Here is a 26,147-nt window from a genome sequence, read left to right on the forward strand (position 1 = left end):
GGATGTGGTGGGAAAATGAGAGCACATCAAACACAGACAGCTTTATGCATTGAGTAGTAAAGAGTAAAATTTTATTGAGTTCTGTCCCCTGTATAACAGAGTAAGAGGACTGACGCGCAGTACGGTCCCCCTCCCCTTATACAGAGAACAGAAGAAAGAGAAAAAAAAGAAAAACGACTCCTACAGAGTATCAGCTAATTCATGTTTTGGTTAGCCTGAGCGCTGAAGGCTTCTTCTATCGCTATGGTTAGAACGGTATGTGAGCAGCTGGTGTACCTGACTCACATGCTTATCTGCAGACTGTTATGCTGTGACTATAGAAACATAAAGCAAAGTAAAATAAAGCAAAATAAATTTCCACAAAATGAAGTAAGGTACATTTCCACAACATTTCCCCCCTATATCACACATTATCACACATTTATTCAGCAAATAGCACTACGATGTCTTCATGTGGATCACCAGCTCCGCCCATCTTGCGGAGCAGAATGTCTTCAAAGAGCTGGGGTTGGTCATTGGCATGGCCGCTGAGCGCTGGCATGGTGAACACACTAGAAAGACGTCTGACACGCAATGACAAAAAAGGAGGTAAACACAGAAGAAGAAGAAAAAGAAGAAGAATGAGTAGCAGAATGGGCAACGCTACAGCCGCTACTGGAACTGTAGGCTGCGGAGTGAAGGCAGATCACATAAGATTCATATAATCAGTAATATTAGCGCTGAGATCTGGAATGTAAAAACAGCAGGAAGTGTTAATCATTTTGCACACTCCTCCTTCCTTCATGGTTAGGAGATTTAATACCATTCTATGTTGAAGCACTGCTGCCCTTATCACTTGTTGTTCTATCTTTAAGGCACCTATTGCTGCTAAGGTGTCATTAACTACTTGCAGTAACTGATAAGCTAAGCCATTGATCTTTTGCAGGGCTGCTACTGTGCCACCGCCCAGGAAAAGGGACCAACCAATGGTTTCACCCGGAGTGGTCCATGGGTCCCTCAGAATTCTACCACAATAGTCTGTGCTGGTTATGTCTCTCCTCACCCTGTGCTGCTTGGCATGGGGAAGTGTATACACCTGCGTCCTTGGGCGCACTACAGCTGGATAACAACAACCAGTCCAGTTCTGTGGCAATTCACCATAGGCCACCGAACCACCGACCCACATTACATTCCAATACCCCTGCAGGGTTGTCATGGAGCAATTCCACAGGGAACTGCTATTGGAGTCACTGCAAGTGCCATTGCTGTGCACCTGCACATAATCGATGCATCTGGACCAGACTTCCGGCACCTGCTGCTTCATCTGCTATACAAATATCTCACCCTTACTAGCTGCCACATGCAGCATCATTTTCGGTGGTGCGGGGTTAGTGGGACTGGGACAGTTTGAGGTCTGGTTAATAACCTGGCACATAGAGATTGTCATATTCACTTCTCCTACGTCTGCGTTTTTCAGAGGGATTACAGTCCTTGGAACACTGGTGTGCTGGCACACCAGGTACTCTTGCTCGATATGTTGGGCATGCACAATGGCTGACATACACGCTGTATTTTGTTGGCATTTAGCTGCTAATCATTCTGCTTCAGTGGCGTTGGGACCCTGAAATGGTAACAAGTCTTCTCATAAGTCATGGGATTCTTCATCCATATTAATATTCAGTCTATGTTCTGACTGTGTTAGCTGTGTCTGATTTTCTCTACCGTCTCTTGACGGTTCCGAGTGTCGAAAGGGTAGGCCTTGCCTTTAACACCCTACTCAACACAGTTCTGACCTAGTCTGTTTGGGTGCTGCTGCTTGGAGTTGGGGCTGGTGTCGGAGCCTTCTTACGGTGTGTGTGATGTACCCAGGTTCCTCGTCCTTCTATTTTGACAGCAGCGTGGGTTGTTAACAGGAGGTTCTAGTTGTCTCCACCTGGTGCCTTCAGTGGCGGTAGCCCCTGACTGAATTTCCCGTTATGTGGCCTGCGGGGTAGCAGCGGTTTCCTGTATTGCTTGCACAGCGGTTTTAATTGCAGCTGCCTTTGCTACTCTATCTGCAAAAGTATTCCCCTTGCTGATTTGGTCTTCTGTAGTCCTGTGAGCTGCACACTTAACAACTGCAATTGTCTTTGGCAGCGAAATGGCTTCTAGCAAGATGGTGATGTCTAATATATTTACCCGAGCTTGTCAGGAATTGCCTATGTTTCCATATGGCTCCAAAATCATTAACAGTTTTGTCTGCAGCTAGTTTGCATGCTTCCGTCAGTGCTACTAGTTCAGCAGCCTGCGCTGAATAGGAGGATGGTAATACTTCTGTTTTAAGTATTTCATGATCTGTTACTACCGCGTATGCTTCCCTATTGACCCCTGTGTCGTCCCTGCATGCTGACACATCCACATAGAGGCATAGGTCTGGGTTACTTATGGCTTCTTCAAAGAGATCAACCCGCGGTATATATACTTCAGCTAAGACTGCTGTGCAGTCTTGTGGATCTCCATCCTCCTCCGTAGGAAGGAGTGTAGCTGGGTTCAGTGTTATACACCTTTTGACAGTTATATTAGGCATATCTAAGAGGGTGGTGTGGTATCTCAGCTACCACTGGGCTGATAAGTGTGACACTCTTTGGTCCTGCAGTATTCGGTGTAATGCGTGTGGGACTAAAACAGTAAGAGGGGAGTATGCCACTATGGTTTAGGTAGCGAAATTATGGCTTGTGGTCGGTTTTGAGACAGCTTGTGTGTATTTCCCCCTTTAATGATATGCCCCAAGAACGTCACTTCCTCCTTACAATTCTGTAATTTTGCTCTACTAGGTCAGTTACATGTATATTACATCTGAAATATTTCCATGAGCTTTTATGCAACATACTAAACAAAGGTTAGGAACAGGCTAAGTCAAATCAGGCTAACTCTCAGCAGGTCAAAAGTACTTCAGACTGCAATCTATGATCTAGTATTTTTTCCAATTTTATCATAATTGTAACACAGGGAGGCTTGGCAGGATACAAAAGAGGAGCAATGATGCATATAATGATGTTTATTTAGAGACATGGAAGACAACGTAGCACTAAGGCTATCGTGGGATCAAACACTGACAACGTTAACGTTTACACAAAGGACTTATATATGCAAACAATAACAACACAATGAAGGGCAGCCGTGAAACACAAGGGAGCATGGCCACACGGATGAACACACACACACAAGCAAACACACACGGGGAGACGTTTGGGGGGGGGGGGGGGCGTACCGTGACAAGAATATGTTCACACATGCTCGCTCGCTCGCTCTCTCTCTCTCTCTCTCTCCCCATCCTTTCAGCCTTTGGGTTTCAATAATACCCCCAGGGCAGACAGAGCCACTATTCAAGCAATGTAATATTCTGTAATATTCTACTCTGGCTCCTCCTACCTCTGCAATGACATCCTCAGCTTTTATTTCAGTGGGTGGCGTGTGATGTCATAATGCAGCCGCATCAATTAAGCGAATATGATGTAGTCAAAGAACAGATTTTTCAAATGAACAATTTCTGTGACCCATTTTTAGACTACAGATCACAGATAACGGGTACACTAAATTTATTATGGGTCAGTGCGGTAGTTACAATTGCAATCCAAGACGCAAGGAACATGTTCCTTCTGAGAAGCACGGGATATTTGGTAAATATGGGAAAAAGAAAAACGAAAAAACACGAGCCCAGAACCCTTCCAGAATAGAGGATGACTTCTTGGATGAACTGTGTGTGTGTGTGTGTCTGTCTGAGAGAGAGAGATCTACGTAGCAGTGTTCTAAGTATCTATACAACGCTAATAAGACATTTTCTGTTACTTTTTAAACAGATACTAGACCAAAGCGTTTAATGAAGAAGGACTTCACTACTCAGAGAACTCAATCAGCCATAGTAAGTAAAGTAGAACCAAGACAAATGATTTAAAGCCATACTGTGGCAATGGACAAAAGCCACAAAAAATGGAAAAACAGCTATGGTGAACAGTGATGCTAATTGAATGCTTGTACTTAAGTACACTGAAATGTCTCTGAATATAAATTACAAATGCATTTCAACAAATGTTCGAGAAATTAATTAAAAACACTAATGTAAATGTATTTAGAATATATTTAGGACACATACATTTAGCATATGCAATCTTTGTCAGTTACAGGAAAAAAAAATACTGTTGGTGGGTTTTTTGTTTGTTTGTTTTACATTCTCCTTACTATAGAATTAACAGTCGACTGTTCGGTGACTTTGCATGCTGAGTTGTAACACTGATTATTAGTATAATTGTGGCGAGAATCAAAATCAACACTAGCTAAAATGACTGAATGCATTGGAATTTATTATTCCAATAGCACAATTTGAATGGGTCTACGGTACCTTAGTGTGTCAGGTCCTGTTATTTCTGTTGAACATTTGATGTTTGGGGGCACATTTTTACATCATTAGGCCTGCAGGCTATGTGATTACGGCTATGCGATAAAAATTGTATTTGTTTCCTTTCCAGTCCAATACAAATTATAAATTACAAATGTATCAAAATGTAATTAAAGTCATATTTCAATTAAATGTATTTAAATACTGTTCAACAATATTTCTACTCATATCTACAGGTGGAACCTAAAGATATGAATATCAATGAGAGGGATAAGTGTATTGAGGACCTGGAAGCTGTGTTTGCTAAAGTGAGAAAGTCTGCAGTGGAGCAGAGCAATCCTAACACTTGTTTTCCATAAATTCTCACAATGCTATGAACTATGCATTTCAAGTAGATGTAATTAAATATTGCTTAACACTGTTTCTCTTCATAGTTGGAGGTGAAACTGAATTCTTTTATAAAGATGGAATATGGTTCCTGTGAATATGATATGGGCCAACTGATTGAGGAGATGGAATCCACAGTTGCTAGAGTGAGAAAGTCTGCAATGGAGCAGAGCAATCCTAACACTTGTTTTCCATAAATACTAACAATGCAATTAAATATGCATTTCAAGTAGATGTAATTAAATATTGCTCAACACTTTATTTGTGTCTGCAGGCGGCCAAACTGTTAGGATTAGAAGCCGTACTTGCTCGGGAGGATATGGCTGCATAACCTCTGATGACAGCAATAAAGAGCATTAAAAATACTCTGACATTTTTCAGTCTAATCCCTGCCTATGTTGTCTGCAACACAGTCAATTATACCATGGATAGTAATTATATCTTTTTTTTTTTTTTTGTCTCACAAACATTCTGAATGTAACATTTCCTACAGCTTTAAAAATACAATCACCATACTTGGCACCCACACTATTTTTTCCCTTCATGTCCACTTACATCTATGTGACTTAACAATCACAATTCATTTTTAGACAACCAATTTCCAACCTCTATATATATATATCGCTCGGAATTCAACAGACACCTGACTCAAGTATTTTTATTTTAATTTCCTCCATGTTGTTTATAATAGGCCTACAGTAAGAAATCCTTTTAAAGGTGATCACCATTTCTACCACTGTATACTGTTGAAGCATACAAGTTTTTATTCAGTGAGAGATATGTCATTTATGGGGATTAGGTACAGCATGTTTTGTTCAGGACATTCACGACGATATATGTTCTAAATGGGATTGTAAAATAACTAGCTAGCTAGCCATGTATTTAGACAGAACCTGAATTGTGTTACATGGGGATTTTTATCCTATGTTTTTAAGGCTGCATTATGTACAGCCTAGCATAAATAAATACGCAAGAATGCAGAGCACAAATAGTCCATAGTTTATTTTCCCTTCTATATAAGCCCGCAGGTTCATAGGTGACTAGCTTTTATAATGTCATGTGTAATTTGAGCATAATGGTGGAAACTTCAAAGAACAATATGGAAAAAAAAGGAGGGTTGTTTACATAATTGCCCTTGAAAAAGTTTATAAGAATTAAACTCTTGTGTACCCCTCAGACATTCTCCAGAGGGTCCCTCAAAAGCATGTTTATATTTAAGTTGCAATAAAGGACAGGACCAGCTATTCTCTTCAACTAATTCTGATATCAAGTGGAAACAAGTTGTCAGGTTCTGGTCCGCACCCAACCAGGAACGCACACACAGACACGTACACACATATCCGCACAAATCACCTACCACGACCACTGCTCGGTTCACAATCACACACTTATCAACCATCACGATCACCTGCTTCTAATTAACTCTCTCCCTATTTAAACCCCTCATGTACCATCCTCCAGTGTTTCCCATTTAGCATACTGTGGACTAAAGCTGAGCCTGTCTTCATGAGCTTCCCCACATCTGTGTTTTTAAAACTTTTTGGCAGTGCTTTGTGTGACTAATATCCTGCCTTTTTATCCCTCACCCATGTCTTGCTCAGGTGTCAATATGTCACATAACTAAATTAGTGTTCTATTATTTTCTTAGTTTGTACAAGAAGTACAAATATGTAGCTATCTAACATTTATAATGTGTATTGTTTCTTATTTTGTTAACATTAAAATGTAAAACCAAATGAAAACATTTAAATGTAAAAACAGGTTTGACACTGCTTTGGATCTAGTGAAAATACTAGAAGCTGTCAAAACCATGACCTGAGCAGTCTGCATTTTACACATAGAGAGAGAGACAGAGACGATGTACGACAACAACCAAAGGTATTCAGATCTTAAGGGAATCCTTTCACTTAGTCTTCAATTATGCACTCCATAGATGTCATGAGGGACAGCCTCACAAGAAAGGAGGCCTGGTGCATGGCATGCAGTGGTGCCTATCATGCGAACACAGAGAGAGACAGAGACAAGGTAGCAGACAACAACCAAACGTGTTCAACTGCTGTCAGGTCTTTCTCAGTAAACTTCAGAGAATGAAGTACAGGGCAAGCACTTGAACATGCACATGTTCTTCCCTGGATACAGACACTTTGCCTCAAAGACAGTTGCCTCACAGGTTTGTTCCAAAATGACTTCTGTGGTGGAAATTCAGCAAACAAGGAGTCAGATGTGGATAAGAAGATTTTATTGAGTTATTAGTTTCAAAAAATGAGCGTGCCTATTTGCTTCGCTCCCCTTTGGGTGATTTCCCTCCCCTTATATACTAGCCGTAGCGTTCGAGAGAACGAGGGAGGGTTTGCTTCTGCTGAGACCAGATAACTCCTTGGAAGGAGTGTATTTCTTCAAGGACGTTCTCTAGGGAACGTCCTGTTCTTCTAATCTTATGCTAAGCTTTCTCACGCTTTACAATGATAGAGAAAGAAACACAACAATATTTCCTTCACACTTCCCCCCTTTGATTCTTTGTCAATCATCAACATCATCTAGACTTTAATTTTCAATGAATAGTGCCTGGAGGTCATTAAATTCCTCAGAATCCTCATCCACCCCCTCTGGCAGTTCTTGCAACAGTTGATACTGTACACGAGTAAGATTAGTCACCCAGGTGACACAACAATTCATAATACATGGCAGGAAACACATAACCATCAATACGACAATGAGCACAGGAAAAAGCACCGTCATTGCCCAGTGTCCCCACGGGCCCAGGGCCGAGGTGAACCATGAGAACCATGAATTGTCTGCTGGGGACGGCTCCTGGATGTCCTGTTTCATATGTGTAATCAGGTCTGTTATATTATCATAATAATCTGGGATGTGAAAACAACATGATACATTTATCTTCTTACACACCCCACCTTCCTCGGCTAGGAGCAAATCTAAGGCCATTCTATTCTGCAGGACTACTTGGCGAATCTGGTGCAATTCTTGGTTTAGGAGTGTAAAAATCGTCTCAGTCCTATTGGCCAGAGTTAGGACTTGCCACGCTAAACCATTAATCTTATTCAAGGCTGCAGTGGTTGCCGTCACCAATGCCATTGCACAAGCGATATTGCCTTTGCATCTTTCCTCTGGCAGGAGTTGTCGTCCCGCGATCGGGGCGAGAGTAGTGAGTAGGATAGTGACAAACAGAGAATTCATCATGAGTCCTCAGGTCGTTCTGGCGCCTTCTTGCAATGAGTGTGGTGTATCCACGTTGCTCGTCCGTCGGTTTTGACGGCGGTGTTAGTCGTCAGCAGCACTTGGAATGGTCCTCTCCACCTGGGCTGGTTCCACCGCTTCCTTCTGAAGTCCTTTATCAGCACCCAATCACCTGGTTGGTGGGTGTGGAGTGGAGTATCCGTCACCTCGGGAAGAACTGCCTTCACCTGCTTAGACACATGGGAGAGAGATTTGTGCAGAGACACACAATACTGCAAAAGTGATTCATTGATCAGGTTAGTATCCCAGTCGGGCGGTCCTAGCCCCGTGTTGGGAGGCCGTCCAAACACTCTCAAAAGTTGATAAGCCTGTTCGTGCCTGCGGTCTGGTTCGGCATTGCCACAGGACGAGGGGAAGGCATTTTACCCAATTCATGCCTGTTTCCTGCGTTAATTTAGCTAGACCTCCTTTAATGGTGCCGTTTGTCCGTTCTACTGCCCCTGCACTAGCAGGGTGATAGCTGCAGTGTTTTCTCATATCTACCCCTAGGTATTTAGTCAGAGCTTTTAGTCCTTCGTGTACGAAGGGTGTCCCATTGTCACTGGACACTCGTTGTGGTAACCCCCACCGGGGAATAATTTCTCTCAGTAGCGCTTTTGCTACTGCATCAGTATCTTGTTTTCCCATTGGGAAGGCCTCCACCCACTTACTAAACATGCACACACACACAAGCATGTACCTCTTTCCTTCAGCTGGTGTTAGTTCTACAAAATCTATTTGCCAATGTTGAAATGGCTCACTAGGCGGCGGGTGTCCGGCGGGTGCGTGTTTGGTATGATTGTCCCCGTGTGGTGTGTTTTGTGCACATACCAAGCATCGGGAACAAAATTTACTGGTGTGTGTGTTTATTCCTGGTGCATACCAATATTTTGTTATACTTTCCACTATCCCCCCTTTGCTCATGTGACTCCTCCCATGAGCAATCTCAATTAGTCCTTTCATGTAAGCCGTGGGGAGACAGGGTTTGTTTATCTCTGGGTGTACCCATATCCCGCCTATTTGTTTGCACCCCCCTTTTTTCCATTTCACATAATCTTGTGGAGTAGCTTGTTTTTGGATATCTTTGGTTGTTATCCTGGTTCCATTATCTATTTGTGCCATTTGTGTATGGACTGGTTGTGTGGCTGTGAGTTGAGCTACTTTGTCTGCATAAGCGTTTCCTCTCGACACAGGGTCCCCTGCTTTTGTGTGTGCTGCACATTTTATGATGGCCACTTTCTTTGGTAGTTGGATTGCTTCCAACAGTTCTGCTACTAGGCAATGGTTCTTTATCTTTGCTCCTGAGCTCGTAAGGAAGTTACGATGTCTCCAAATAGCCCCAAAGTCATGTGCCACTCCCCACGCGTACCGGGAATCGGTCCAGACGTTCACGGTCTTATCTTGTGCTAGTTTACACGCCTGTATGAGTGCAGCAAGTTCAGCTGCCTGCGCTGAGTAATTAGATGGGAGTGGTTCTGCTTTCACCACTTCTGTGTGTGACACAACAGCATATGCTGCTCGATTAGTGCCTTGAGAGTCACGTTTAGCTGAACCGTCCACAAACAATTCCAGGTCCGCATTAAGTATTGGTTCCTCCTTTAAATCTATTCTGGGAGATGTTGCAATTTCTAACACCTGTTGGCAGTCATGGGGCTCTCCTTCCTCCTCTGTAGGCAATAGAGTGGAGGGGTTTAGAGTTGTGCATCGTTTCACAGTAACATTTGGCATGTCTAATAAGGCAGTGTGGTACCTAAGCCATCGCTGAGTGGACAAATGTGCCACTTTTTGATCTTGCAGTATTCTTGACACTGCATGAGGCACATGTAGGGTAAGCTTGGCGTAGCCTACTATGTCTCTGGAAGCCACTAGTGCCTTCTCGGCGGCTGCCACAGCTCTTACACATAAAGGTAGGCCTGCTGCGACTGTATCTAATTTTCCTGAGAAGTAGGCCACCGGCCTTTGTTTGTCCCCATGTTTTTGTGTCAATACACTTGTCATATATTGCCCTTTAACATCCACTGTCTGTTCAAATGGTTTGTTTGGGTCGGGAATGCCTAACGCTGGCATGACTTGTAACAGCTGTTTCAGTGTTGTGAAGGCCGCCTCAGCTTCCGGTGTCCATTCCGGCTGTGAGGAATTTGACCCTTTGGTCGGTATTATATCTCTGAGTGGTCCCTCATGTTCTGCATAGGATGGTATGAATGTCCTACAATAGGAACACATTCCTAAAAAGGACAACAGTTGTTTTTTCGTCATGGGCTTTGGTATAGTCAAAATGGCATTCACTCGGTCTTTAGTCAGCATGCGCGTTTGTTCAGTGATGTCATGTCCTAAAAAATGCACTTGCTGCTTACAAAACTGTAATTTGGATTTGGATGCCTTGTGGCCTTCCCCTGCTAAATGATGTAGCAGTGCCACCGTGGCTTGTTTACACGCTTCTCGTGTTCTCCCACAAATCAAAAGATCATCAACATATTGCAGCAAGGCTATTCCCTTAGGGAGTTCTAAAGCCTCTAGGCTTCGGTGTAAGGCGGCATTGTAAATGGTTGGTGATTCACAATACCCTTGACACAATCTCGTGAATGTGTATGGCTTTCCTTCAAAAGTGAAAGCAAACCAAAATTGGCTATCCTTGTGCACAGGTACGCTAAAGAAAGCGTTGGCCAAATCAACTACACTGAACCACTTACTGTCTGGTGGGATCTGAGAGAGAATGGTGTGCGGGTTTGGAACTTCTGGGGCTCTAGGGTGTACTGCCGTGTTGACAGCCTGCAAATCCTGCACAAATCTCCATTCATCTCTCCCTGGCTTTTTAACTGGGAAAATTGGAGTACGTACTGGTGAGTCTGGGCATGGTACGATAACTCCTGCTTGTTTTAATGATTGGAACACAGGCCTGATACCCTCCACTGCCTCTGGTTTTAGAGGGTATTGGTGCTGGTGTGGTCTGTAATCAGATTTTGGGGTGATGTGGACAGGCTCACATCCTTTTATTAAGCCCACATCATTTTTTCCCTGTGCCCATAATCCTGCAGGAACTGTTTTCAATTCCTCCTCCTCTTCCTCTGAGAGGGTAACAGAGGCTGCCATAATTACTATATTAGGACTTACAAGCTCAACCCCCCTTTTACAATTTAGCCTATACGGGGTTGGCATTTTCCACACATCTATGCTTGGGCTGTACATGACTTTACACTGGGGTCCTTTTATCCAATCAGTTGTGCTCAACATGCGTTTTGTCCACAACCCTACTCTCTGCCAGTCTGGGTCAACATGTGCGCTAGTCAGCTCACCAGGTAGCGTGTTAGTAACTTCAGTCATAAAATGTGTTAGTACTTCCCCAGCAGTGCACTGCAATTCATACACGTACAAAGGGACTCCTGCCTCTAGCTGGACTCCCTGTGTAGGTGTTTCCCACATAACAAATAACCCCTCTGGGTTGCTGCTAATTGTGCACCCGAGTTTACACATTAAATCTCTAGCTAACAAATTAATTGGACAGGTTTCTGACACCAAAAAGCTGTGTTTGAATTGGCTGCTTCCTAAACTACATTGGAGAGGCTCGGACATCCTTTCATCAATGGGATGACCCCCTACTCCAATTACTGTTATCCCATATCCTGTTCTCATTTTACATTCTATTAAACCTTCTTTTAACACTGAGTGGGTGGCACCACTGTCAACCAAAAACCTAACATTTTTTCCCTCTACTTTCACAGTTACCTCGGGGAGGCCTCTTGGCCCTTTACTAATCTGCTGTAATAGTTGGTAATTTAAATTTGTTACTTCCCTTTTGCCGTCTTCACTCAGTGGTCCGCTGCTGTCCTGCCTCTCCACCGCCCATCATTCGTGGATAGTGGGATCCAGGTCTGTGCCCCCGTCATATGAGTTATCCTCCTCCGGACAGTTTCTGGCAAAATGTCCAAGCTTTCCACAGTTGTAGCATTCCTGCTCTTTCATCCACTCGTTTTTCCCTCCTTTTCCTCTTCCTCTGCTTCTTCCGCATCATCAACAACCGTCTCAGTTCAGCCTGTGTTGGTCTGCAGGACTGCACGAATGCCATCAGTTCTTGTCCGAAGCGTCGTCCGCCGATGTCACCTGGCTTGCTCAGGCCGTCGGCCGCTTTCATGATGTCGTCTGTAGTCCAGTGACGGTGGACCATAATCACTCCCTCAGGTCCTGACACTTCCACCATCGGGAACTGTGGGGCATAGCCTCTGTCAGGCCCTGCGGATGGCTTTATAGTGGCGTGACTTCGAGTGTGATGAGCCACTGGTGAGGTTATTGTCTCCAGTTGCCGTCTTGGTTCGTCATATGGAGACGGCTTTGATGTTAGCGATGAAGTCCCTGGTTCGGGATAAGGAGGTGGGTTTCCTGATGCTTGTGGTTGTTGAATCAGCTGGGGGCTCTCGGCGGGGCGGCATCGAGGTCAGGATCAGCTAAGGAAACACACTGAGACACTTCATTATTACATTTCTTTTGCCCTTCCTGTTTCTTCTGCCTTTTCTCAGCTTCTTCTAACCACATTTTTGCCTTTTCTAGCATATCCTCACTGTTTTTGTCAAATATTTCCGTGCTTTCTTATCAGCTTCTCTAGGTTTGACCTCGACTCTCTTAATTAATTTTAACAGGTATGCAACACTCAGCGTCCCTGAGGTATTAAACCCATAATGTTTAATCCAAAACGGGACATGTTTGTTTACATGTTCCCCATAATCTTTACTCATTTGAAAGAATAGGCTACTGGAGAGCTTGTCCTTACCGAACTCATACTCCTTACTATTGCCCGCACCCATTTTTTTTTTTTTTTTTTTTACTTTTGGATTCAGGTAACAAACGAACAAAGGAAACTTACCTACTCTCTACAATTTTCCTATTTTTTATCTTATTATCCACACCATCTACCCCCGATATGGATTAGTTCCACTCCAGCAAATCGTGCTAGTATACTGAGTCCACTCCTTTCCCTGCGGGGTGTTCTGTCGGCCCGGGCCTATTTCTTACACTAGTACGTCTACTCAGTGTGCCTATTCTCTAAGGCTGGCGGAGTCCCAGACTCCGGAGTCCTCTAGACCCTATTTTTAAGCCCTAGTATCTCATATACTATGCTACTTTACAGACCCACCCCAGGGTAGACTCAGGCGGATCACTATGTCACTTTCTTCTAGGATTAAATTACTGAACTTCACCACTTACTTTCTGTTCGTTAGATCAGGCGGAGCACACCACCGGAGTCAAGCGGGACATCACTCCCTGGTTAGGTACTTTCCCGTATTCTTGTGGGTTTCCCTCTTCCTCCAGCTCAGTTTTCTCTCTGAGGAGCGTCCTCGAAGTTTAGTCACCGCCGCTCCGCATGGTGCCTCTCGCTGATCCTGCCGACTACGCCAAATTCTGTGGTGGAAATTCAGCAAACAAGGAGTCAGATGTGGATAAGAAGATTTTATTGAGTTATTAGTTTCAAAAAATGAGCGTGCCTATTTGCTTCGCTCCCCTTTGGGTGATTTCCCTCCCCTTATATACTAGCCGTAGCGTTCGAGAGAACGAGGGAGGGTTTGCTTCTGCTGAGACCAGATAACTCCTTGGAAGGAGTGTATTTCTTCAAGGACGTTCTCTAGGGAACGTCCTGTTCTTCTAATCTTATGCTAAGCTTTCTCACGCTTTACAATGATAGAGAAAGAAACACAACAATATTTCCTTCACACTTCCCTTGTCCCTTATTCCCTTATGCAACAGGAATTGAAAAGAAAGGTGTGAGCAAGTATACCCTCCACTGACAAGCTCCTGTTGTTTAAGTTTGAATGGATTCTGTGACTTGAACAAGTCTGCTCCTTCTCTCATCCAATATAGAAATTGCTCACCGAACTACAATGAGTGAACAAGGTCTAATGAACTTGCTGTGAGAATGATCTCAGTAATTAACTCAAAAAGGATAGGCTCAGAAGTGATTTTTTTTTTTTAAGTAGGAAGGATTTTGATATTTCAAGCTTGCCAGCAGAACTAGCTAGCCTAACCTGGGATGACAGCCAATGCACAGCATCACAGCTGGGGGAAATGGATGTGAAATGTCAGTTTAATCGGCAAGGCTCAAGGCAACAGGGTCCTGTCCCTTGACTTAGGTTGATCTAGAGGTATTTCAAGAAACTTCTCAAGCGCACTTTAGTGGCAAAGAACAATATTTTCACTTGAACAGGGACCACAGATTAAAAGTCTGATGCTCTACTGACTGAGCTATTCAGGAGAGAAGCAATATCAGAAACATTACAAGTGCAATGTACATGTATGCAAAGAAAATTCATGTGTATCGCATTAAGATGTCAATCTGCCTATGGAACATAACACCTCTTACGAGGCTCGATTTTTGCTCTCAAGCTGCGATGGTTTTGTCATGTTGTCTAAGAGAAGAGGCTTTGGTCGGTGGAGTGAGTCTTTGATAACTAAGATTGTAACTAAGATTGAAACTGCTCACCGCACTACATCGAGTACACAAGGTGTAATGAACTTGCTATGAGAATGATCTCAGTAAGTAACTCAAAAAGGATAGGCTCATCATGATGCATTAGCTAACAATCGGCACTCATACACAAGTGTGAATGTTCAACATTCATTCAAGCATCTCGAGGTCACAGTCTGTAGTGTGTACAAAAGGAATCTAAAGGAAAGGTTTGAGCAAGTGCTATAGAGCAAGAGATATAACTTTAGACTCCATTTGTAACATTAGAAAAAAGATGTACATACAGTCCATTTGTTTAAAATGTTCTTTGATGTGAAGGTCATATTATTTTGCCCCCACTTACGCAGAACTTGATTGTTGGAAGAATACAACAGGGGAACTTTCAGTTGTACTTCACATGACTGACACTGTGTAGACTTTAACTAATGTCCAGTTGTGTAGCTTTAGAGTTGTGTACAATTGGAGCAATTGACCTAAGCAACATGTATTGCATACACAGTTTGCCTTAACAAACCTATCACTTCATCATGGTCAGAATATGTGTTATAGATACATGTAATGCTTCAGCATTGCTACTAGTTCTAATACACTCAAACTAGTGCACCAGAGTGGGTGATGGTAATGGTACTGTTAGAAGCAAACCTATATGACTGGGGTTGGGCTTCCACACACTGTCCCTTTCTCCCAATTCACAGAGCGGAAACGACTCGTTTTCAGCCTGTTTTTTTTTTTTTTTTTACACAACCAATTTCCAACCTCTATAGATATCGCTTGGAATTCAACAGGCACCTGTTGCTACTGCACCTTTAAGACGGATGTAAGATAAATGAGCTCCTTTATGATTGGCTGCCCTGTATTGTGCTTCATTCAAAAGGTACTCAGAGCTGAAATGCCTGAGAAAGGCAATTTAAGTGGGTGTGCTAAACCTCTATAGGCTGAATAGGCAGAGATAGGTCAATAAAGTGTTCTTGTGACATTAGAAATACAAATTTCAAAAGGGGCATTTTTGGCAGCTTAACTGACATAGTTAAGAATTTTAACATTTAAAATATATATATATTAAAAGGAGAATGTTACTTATTTCACTCTGACTGTAAAACAGTGCATATTTTGTTAAATGGGATTTCCATCCCATGTTTTTTAAGGCTGCCTTATGTATAAATAAATATGCAAGAATGCAGAGCATGAATAGGTCAGTCTTCCATTCTGTATCACATACCTACCCTTGATAACACCGTGGTAACTGGAAAAAAAACAACCCTTTTTACTCAGTTGTCACTACTTCCAATAGACTTCACGCTAATCTCATAGAAGTCCACCCCTTTCCGTGTCCTCCGGAAACTGCACTTCCGTTGTGTTGTGACAGGATTTGTTCCTGAAGTTGTATGCGTTTTCTAAATTTGCACCGCATTTCTAAAGTGTGTTACCACTTTGATGAATATGCTTTGTGTATTTGCAGCACGATGGGTTTTCCAGGACACCGTAATTTATGCATGTTTAATTCCATCTTTTATTCACGTACTAAGCCCAACTCTATAGGCTAATATTTATAAAACCGAGATAACCATAGAAACGTCTTCATCTGTGCTTGATACTTTCACGGAAATACGGAACTGCTGCTTGTCAAGCTTGTTTCATCAGGTTTTATATCATCGTCATGACGTGTTTGAATTGATCCCAGGCATATGCAGTCCTCATCAAAATCCATGCATGTCCTAGGCTGTGAGTAAGGTATGTTCTCTCTCTGGTCACAGTTGGCAAATAAATTATGCATATAGATTGTGGGGAAAACACTTTAGCACGTGTTCTCCAAAGAAGTGTCTTAATATGAGCTATCTAGCTAGTTCCAATGTCAACTGTACTCATAACACTGGGTTTCTCTCTGTGCTCAGGTGTCTTATTCGCATGCCAGTAACATGTTAGCGATATTGCAGTAGTGTGAATTTTTATGTTGCCCGTGATGAAAGGTGACAGGAAATAAAAATCCAAACATTTTTTTTGTTCAGGTCTTTTTAACGGTCATAACTGACACATATTTATCTAACAAAAAAATCAGGTTCCTCTAAATGTGTGGAAGAACTGTTGTGTATATTTTTGTTTCCAGTGGCCTGAGTACCTAAAATATGTCATCATTTTAGGAAGCAGGAAAGCAGGGCTGCTTACAAACATGACATTAGTATATTATTTTTGGGATATTTTCATTTATGATTTTCCCCTTTTTGTTGTTTGTTTGCTTTTTTACTTTCATTTTTTGTAGGGACTGTGATATATATTTTGTTATTTGAATGCATAATATAGCTTTGGGGCTCCCACAGACACTTGTGTATATAAACATATTAGGGGAGATTTTTTCATTGATTTGTATATGTTTGTGAAGGAATGCACATAGTTCTCATGTTTGACCCACTTTAAAGATATTTTTTGACTTGTATCAGAAAGGAATACAAGCATTTATTCATATCAACATTTTCCTTGCAGAGTCATTTCAAAGATGATGCAACAGAATAGTTTTGCTTATCTATTCTGTACTTTGTTTATTGACAGGTAATTCCACCCTCAACTTTTTAGGGTGCCTCCCCATAATTGCTCAGCTCTTCTGTGTAATAAAAGCAGGATTGGTTTGTATATCACATTGGTGTAGGTCATTTTCACCTGTTATATAAAGAACATTCTAATGGCTTTGGGGGAGACAAACCAAATTAGTCCTTTATAATTGTAATTATATATTACTTTGCTTCATTAGAAGTTTGTGATTATTCCTGTTATTCATCAACTTAGGTACCGTGATTTACTGGGGTAGGTCAAATTAAAAGATAATTGCCTGCTTATATTAGGTAAAGAAAGTTTTTTATGTCATAGTTTTCACTTACTATGATTGGGACAATACATCTTTTACATGAGGATGGATTTTATCAAAGCTTATAGGGATCTGTATGCCATGCATAGGACGCTTATGCTTTATTTAGTTCACTAAATACAAGCAGTTCATTTTTGTTTTAAATGTTGATGTTCCACCTGCTCCATCAGACCCTCTGCTTTGACACTATGTCCACCTGGTGTACATCAGTAAGCACAGCCTATAACAAGGTATGTCTTAGCCACTTGTAATCTTCTAAGCATTAACTTTCACAACATTTTTATGACAATGTTAGTCTTTATAGTTTCCATAATTAGGTGCTTAACTGAAATCAGCTCCAGTGTTTCATGTTGATGTCTTTCATTTTTCATACATAGTCATGTATATATTTGTGACATGCTACATTTGTTACTGTTTTCACTTGAACAAGGAAAATCATACTCAAAACAGATATATAAGTGGACAGTCAGGGTGAAATAAGTAACATTCTCCTTTTAATGTTATATTTTAAAAAAATATTAAAGGTCTTAAGTATGTCAGTGTTTTCGTTAGTCTTTTGGCCAATGTTTTTTTTAAAAAGAGATAAGGAGATACCAGAACAAAATAGAAAAGCAAATAATAGAGGAAGATGGCATGGGATGGAGGGATGGAGGGATGATAAAAGACAGGGGTAGTAACGGATAATTTATTCTATTCTCTCAGCTATTCTCTTTAACTAATTCTGAAGTCTGCATCTTTATTTTCTATTTGAATGTTAACTTTACGACTAGCTGATTGGGGATTTAGGAACGACACTAGCGTTGATTTTGATTCTAGCCACAGTTCTAGTAATAAGCAGTGTTACAACTCTGCATGCAAAGTCACTGAACAGTTGACTGTTAATTCTGTAGTAAGCATAATGCAAAAAATACAACAACATATTTTGTTGTGATTGAAAAAATTACGTCCTAAATACATGCGTTGTAAATACATTGACATTAGTATTTTTAATTAATTTCTAACATTCAGAGACATTCAGAGGTGTTTCTATTAAGCCCAGAGTCAGCTAGGTCTCCACTCTCTAATTACTCAATGAACCTCAATGGTTTCCCAATCACATCTTCTCTAACAGTTAAAGATCTTGGAGTTATGGATCCCAGTCTCTCGTTCGAAGCTCACGTAAATAAATAATGTTTCTAGGACCCCCTTTCTCCACCTTAGAAACATTTCAAAGATTAGGAGCATGCTCTCCACACATAATACAGAAAAGGTAGTCCATGCATTTATTGCTTCAATATTGGACTACTGTAATCCCTTACTATCTAGCTGTGCTATTAAGTGCCTAAAGTGCCTAGCGAGTTCAAAATGCAGCAGCCATAGTTTTTAATAGAGCTAGAAAATTTGATCACATCAATCATATCTTAGCTACTTTACTTTGGCTCCCAGTAAAATTTCGTATTGATTATAAACTACTTTTAATAATTCCAAATGTGCATTAGACTTTACAGTAACCTAAGACAACCCTTTTGCATGAAGGGAACTGGTAACTATGCTCACCCTCCATAATGTGCAAAAGATATTTAAAGTGTAGGACAGTCGAAGCATTATGCGTGCGTGTGCGTGATGTTATTAACATGACAGTAAAAGCTTATCATTTTTAAACGGGGGCTGATCGACTTTCCACTTATGCAAGACTTATGTCAAGAGTACATGTCAAAAATTAGAGACGAAATGAGGTGTTAAATGCCGCAATTAGGCATACAGCAGTCAAAGGCAATTTGGAAACACACTTAGAAAACAAAGATCATGATCTTTGATCATGATCAAACTTTCAAAAAGCCTACGAAGTAGTTGTGCTATTTGCATAGCCTAATTAATATCATTAGATCAAGTTCTATATTACCTATATTGTTATATTACAATTTTGCTTTTGCTTTTTTGCTTCACAATTGTTACACATAATTGCTGCACCTGATACAAGGATAGGAATTTAAATTTATTCATACTGGATATAAGAATCATTAATGGCTGCTGAGTGAAGCACTTTCATTGAAAATTCATCCACCAATTTTTTTTTTTTTTTTTTGGAACCAGAAACAGGGCGCATCAACCAGGAATACATTCCAGCTCTGTTTTAGAACACTGGCTGTGATTCATTACATTTTGGCAATTGTGAAAACAAACTGGATGATACTTCTAAAAGTAATTGTGTTTGCAGTTTATTTGCACAGTTACATCAACAACACTGGTAGCATAGTCAACAGGCTTGATGGTTTTCCAGTGCACGACACCGTGATACCAGGGCTGGCCCAAGCCTGTGTGGGGCCCTATGCAGAAATCTGAGCTGCCACTGACATAACATCGGTAAAAAACAAATAGAAATAAATACATGGTCTTTGGCACCCTCTTGGCGGCCTTAGCAGGCTCTCATTTTGCTTATATGGTGGGACAATTGTTCTGCTGTTATCCTACCTATTGAGCAGTCCTACCTAGATTTAATGCACTTATGTACATCACCCTTAGTCCAGGTTTCTGGTGTTTATTTTAGATGCATTTTTTGTTGTATATATTATAATTAGGCTACTGTGGACAATTGTATACCGTATAGCTACAGCACCTGTACTTCACACACATGTAGTAATCGGATCTAGAAAGTTGCCAACCCTATTAAAATATTAGGTTTATAGTATAATATTTGAATTAAACAGACAAAGCATTAATCACAATCATTTGCATGATGATTAAATCTTGAACCAAAAATGTATCAGAGAGCTGTAGTGTTTTTTACAGACACACACCCAATAAAACTTTGCTTGACCATTTCTTGCCCTCTATATCATTCTCTGCAGTTTACTGAGAAAGACCTGACACTGGGTAATGCCATTGTCTATTCGAAGGCCAAAACAACAACAATCTTGGTTATCAAAGACTCACTCCACCCTGACCACAGCCTCTTCTTTTAGAAGCCATGAGAAAACCACCATCGCAGCTTGAGAGCACAAATCTAACCTCTTAAGAGGTGTTATGTTCCACAGGCAGATCGATATCTCAATGCGGTCCACATGAAAGCAATTTTCTTTCCATGAGTGCAAATTGCACTTTTAATGCCTGATATTTCAGCCACTCATTTCTCTCACTACATGACAAAACTCTCGAAACTTTTCTCCAAAAGCACTGAATGTTATTCTAACCATTTATGGCCTTTCTCCATTCATGTACACAAAGTCCAGTATGATTCCAAATGTCATCAAAAGATATATCTGTTTGTAGCTGAACAACTTATACAATGCGATCTTTCTTCTTTGTGTCAAATGAACTTAACAATTGAAACATCCAAAACTGGCTGTGTTTCTTGCCAACATACTGGTGTTTGGACATGTGGGATTACTTGCATGTCGCTTTCAATAACTCAGTTGGTAGAGTAGAAGTTAAAACTGTCATCCTTAGGCTGTCGGCTCAACTCCAACTCACACAAACTTTATGTTTTAATGCAGAATCTGTCGTTTTATATGAGCATAAAAAGAGGTTTTTCCCTGATCGGGAATCGAACCCGGGCCGCGGCGGTGAAAGCGCCGAATCCTAACCACTAGACAACCAGGGACAAAGCTGCTGAGTTTACATGACAAGACCATTTTTCAAAGTCTGCACTCCTACTATTCTGACAATGTTTGGATGCATACTGGACTTGGTATGCATGAGTGGAAAAAGGCCATAAAGCGAGTTATTTATCTTTCTCTTTGTTCTACAAAAAAATGAAGTTTGCAAGAGTCAGGGCTCTTTTTTACCATCTGGGAAAAGAGGGAACGCTGGTGTCACTAACACATGGAAAGAGCTGTTATAGTATTCCCCATTTGTCTCCTTAAAGCTTCTGACATTTTAGCCACTCATTTCTCTCTCTACATGAAAACACTCTAGAAAATGTTCTCCAACAAATACGGAATGTTATTCTAAGTACTCAGAAAATAGTCTTTTCCTCCCCCTTCTGACGCGTGAACTTATAGACGCCCTTGATTGCACGGTGTCTCTGTAATTGACAGGGGAGAGAGCGTATGCCACTCCCTCTCTCCCTAAGAGTACAGCCAATTATGCTCTTCTAGACTCTCGGCCACAAATGGCTGTGACACCATCAGTTTCAAAGTTAAACACAACTCCTATAGTACTAATAAAAGCTTCACACTCACCTCAGCTGGGACATGGCAGACACTGAAGGAAACTCCTCACTTCACTTTCTTCATCTGACCAGTCATTAAGCTCCACTGGTTTCTTCACTGTTTGGAGTTTCAGCACTTCTAACACTTGTAATATTAGAATAGAATCCCTTTATTTACTAAAGGTACACAGAAATGTACACCGGTACACAGAAACTTACTGTATGTAAGAGTGCAATAGTTCAAAGCTGTATTAGTGCAGATAAATACAACTACAGTGCCATTGCAGCTTTTAATGCTGTTTCAGTATCAGGGTCTTCAGGAAGGCTCCACCTGGCAACCCTGAAGGGCCTTGCTATGCTTAAAACTACACACACACACACACACACACACACACACACACACACAAACACTTAACAAGGTGAGTTCTGCTTATTTGTTATTGGAGATTTGTTAAGAAGGCTGATCGCCATTTAAAATTAGATTTCACAAACTGTAATTGTTACACTGGTGAGTTTGAGGTAGAGATGCACTTTCATTAATACTGCTTACACTGTGTTTCTTTACAACACGCATGGACGTGTTGAAGCATCTCATATGCATGGAACACTAATACTCAGAGCATTGGAAGGTTGAAAACAGAAGCTATCTGGCTCACACAATGTTTTAAATGTGCCAAGGGAAATTCCAAGTGTGGCCATCCTTGAGTGGAGTGGAAGATAAATATGTTTTTTTTTGTATTTCAAAGCGGATGTGGATGTTGTTGGAATGGCCGCAGAGTTGCGTCAGCAGTACAGGTAGTCTGTAATCCTTTCCCCCATCCGAGTGAGTTTGCCCTATTGCACGGGGTCGAGTTATGATGTGAATGTTTAATTACACAGGATGGATTGTGGGCGACAGAACCGAACAGCCTTCAGGATTCAAGTAGAGAAAGGTGAAACTTCTCCAGCCTTTGAGTTAATCACAGGACTATTGCATAGCAATTAGAGATAACAGAACAGCTTTCGGGGGGGTTTGGGTGGGTTGCCTTATCCGCCCCTTTAACAGAGTAGTCACAATTCAAATTTCCCTTGTTCCATTGTTTACAAGGCATTATACATGTGGTTTATTTATAGTGCACGGAGTAATATGCAGCAAGTCTGGTCTGTCTGCTTTGGAAGAGAAACATTTGGCCAAAAGAGCAAGACACAGCCAGGAGGATGATTGGTAAGAGCACATCATAATATGCACCTTAAAGCTGTGCTCTACAGATAGGACCTGTTCCATGACTGCATATATAAATTTACTACTGACATTGCCATTTATATCTGGCCATTTACAGTGCACTCTTGCTCAGTGCAGCACTTGAAGCTGATTTTCCATTATGTTCAAGAGATGTTTGACCCGCTCAGGGTGACACACTTTAGTGAGGGCAGCAGTATCCTAGAGGACACTACAGACAGTGACGGAGACATTTCAGAGCGCGAGGTGAGAGGTTGAGTTTTTTGTTACTCTCTCTACGACATACTTTTCATGCCAGCTACTGTTGTGCAGTTCAGCCAAATTTAATTTCCTGCCTTGTATTATGATATATAAATTGCTGAACATCTTATCACTCAGTTTCAAATATCCCCTCAGCTGTTTTAAGCCATTTCGGTTATTCAGAAGTACTGCTAAATGGATGTGGTGGGAAAATGAGAGCACATCAAACACAGACAGCTTTATGCATTGTTTAGTAAAGAGTAAAATTTTATTGAGTTCTGTCCCCTGTATAACAGAGTAAAAGGACTGACGCGCAGTACGGTCCCCCTCCCCTTATACAGAGAACAGAAGAAAGAGAAAAAAAAGAAAAACAACTCCTACAGAGTATCGGCTAATTCATGTTTTGGTTAGCCTGAGCGCTGAAGGCTTCTTCTATGTCTATGGTTAGAACGGTATGTGAGCAGCTGGTGTACCTGACTCACATGCTTATCTGCAGACTGTTATGCTGTGACTATAGAAACATAAAGCAAAGTAAAATAAAGCAAAGTAAATTTCCACAAAATGAAGTAAGGTAAATTCCCACAACATTTCCCCCCTTTATTCTATATCACACATTATCACACATTTATTCAGCAAATAGCACTACGATGTCTTCATGTGGATCACCAGCACCGCCCATCTTGGGGAGCAGAATGTCTTCACTGAGCTGGGGTTGGTCATTGGCATGGCCGCTGAGCGCTGGCATGGTGAACACACTAGAAAGACGTCTGACACGCAATGACAAAAAAGGAGGTAAACACAGAAGAAGAAGAAAAAGAAGAAGAATGAGTAGCAGAATGGGCAACGCTACAGCCGCTACTGGAACTGTAGGCTGCGGAGTGAAGGCAGATCACATAAGATTCATATAATCAGTAATATTAGCGCTGAGATCTGGAATGTAAAAACAGCAGGAAGTGTTAATCATTTTGCACACTCCTCCTTCCTTCATGGTTAGGAGATTTAATACCATTCTATGTTGAAGCACTGCTGCCCTTATCACTTGTTGTTCTATCTTTAAGGCACCTATTGCTGCTAAGGTGTCATTAACTACTTGCAGTAACTGATAAGCTAAGCCATTGATCTTTTGCAGGGCTGCTACTGTGCCACCGCCCAGGAAAAGGGACCAACCAATGGTTTCACCCGGAGTGGTCCATGGGTCCCTCAGAATTCTACCACAATAGTCTGTGCTGGTTATGTCTCTCCTCACCCTGTGCTGCTTGGCATGGGGAAGTGTATACACCTGCGTCCTTGGGCGCACTACAGCTGGATAACAACAACCAGTCCAGTTCTGTGGCAATTCACCATAGGCCACCGAACCACCGACCCACATTACATTCCAATACCCCTGCAGGGTTGTCATGGAGCAATTCCACAGGGAACTGCTATTGGAGTCACTGCAAGTGCCATTGCTGTGCACCTGCACATAATCGATGCATCTGGACCAGACTTCCGGCACCTGCTGCTTCATCTGCTATACAAATATCTCACCCTTACTAGCTGCCACATGCAGCATCATTTTCGGTGGTGCGGGGTTAGTGGGACTGGGACAGTTTGAGGTCTGGTTAATAACCTGGCACATAGAGATTGTCATATTCACTTCTCCTACGTCTGCGTTTTTCAGAGGGATTACAGTCCTTGGAACACTGGTGTGCTGGCACACCAGGTACTCTTGCTCGATATGTTGGGCATGCACAATGGCTGACATACACGCTGTATTTTGTTGGCATTTAGCTGCTAATCATTCTGCTTCAGTGGCGTTGGGACCCTGAAATGGTAACAAGTCTTCTCATAAGTCATGGGATTCTTCATCCATATTAATATTCAGTCTATGTTCTGACTGCGTTAGCTGTGTCTGATTTTCTCTACCGTCTCTTGACGGTTCCGAGTGTCGAAAGGGTAGGCCTTGCCTTTAACACCCTACTCAACACAGTTCTGACCTAGTCTGTTTGGGTGCTGCTGCTTGGAGTTGGGGCTGGTGTCGGAGCCTTCTTACGGTGTGTGTGATGTACCCAGGTTCCTCGTCCTTCTATTTTGACAGCAGCGTGGGTTGTTAACAGGAGGTTCTAGTTGTCTCCACCTGGTGCCTTCAGTGGCGGTAGCCCCTGACTGAATTTCCCATAATGTGGCCTGCGGGGTAGCAGCGGTTTCCTGTATTGCTTGCACAGCGGTTTTAGTTGCAGCTGCCTTTGCTACTCTATCTGCAAAAGTATTCCCCTTGCTGATTTGGTCTTCTGTAGTCCTGTGAGCTGCACACTTAACAACTGCAATTGTCTTTGGCAGCGAAATGGCTTCTAGCAAGATGGTGATGTCTAATATATTTACCCGAGCTTGTCAGGAATTGCCTATGTTTCCATATGGCTCCAAAATCATTAACAGTTTTGTCTGCAGCTAGTTTGCATGCTTCCGTCAGTGCTACTAGTTCAGCAGCCTGCGCTGAATAGGAGGATGGTAATACTTCTGTTTTAAGTATTTCATGATCTGTTACTACCGCGTATGCTTCCCTATTGACCCCTGTGTCGTCCCTGCATGCTGACCCATCCACATAGAGGCATAGGTCTGGGTTACTTATGGCTTCTTCAAAGAGATCAACCCGCGGTATATATACTTCAGCTAAGACTGCTGTGCAGTCTTGTGGATCTCCATCCTCCTCCCTAGGAAGGAGTGTAGCTGGGTTCAGTGTTATACACCTTTTGACAGTTATATTAGGCATATCTAAGAGGGTGGTGTGGTATCTCAGCTACCACTGGGCTGATAAGTGTGACACTCTTTGGTCCTGCAGTATTCGATGTAATGCGTGTGGGACTAAAACAGTAAGAGGGGAGTATGCCACTATGGTTTAGGTAGCGAAATTATGGCTTGTGGTCGGTTTTGAGACAGCTTGTGTGTATTTTCCCCTTTAATGATATGCCCCAAGAACGTCACTTCCTCCTTACAATTCTGTAATTTTGCTCTACTAGGTCAGTTACATGTATATTACATCTGAAATATTTCCATGAGCTTTTATGCAACATACTAAACAAAGGTTAGGAACAGGCTAAGTCAAATCAGGCTAACTCTCAGCAGGTCAAAAGTACTTCAGACTGCAATCTATGATCTAGTATTTTATCCAATTTTACCATCATTGTAACACAGGGAGGCTTGGCAGGATACAAAAGAGGAGCAATGATGCATATAACGATGTTTATTTAGAGACATGGAAGACAACGTAGCACTAAGGCTATCGTGGGATCAAACACT

General features: G+C 41.8%; 1 non-coding gene across 1 annotated transcript; it reads right to left on the minus strand.

Annotated features, from left to right (window-relative positions):
* Positions 1-20,791: 20,791 nt before the first annotated feature.
* On the minus strand, positions 20,792-20,863 carry trnae-uuc (transfer RNA glutamic acid (anticodon UUC)). Its single transcript has one exon. It is a non-coding gene; the product is annotated as a tRNA-Glu (tRNA).
* Positions 20,864-26,147: the final 5,284 nt, after the last annotated feature.

The sequence above is a fragment of the Electrophorus electricus genome, unplaced genomic scaffold (genome assembly GCF_041902795.1).
Source record: "Electrophorus electricus isolate QZ-2024a unplaced genomic scaffold, ASM4190279v1 Scaffold81, whole genome shotgun sequence".
NCBI lineage: Eukaryota > Metazoa > Chordata > Actinopteri > Gymnotiformes > Gymnotidae > Electrophorus > Electrophorus electricus.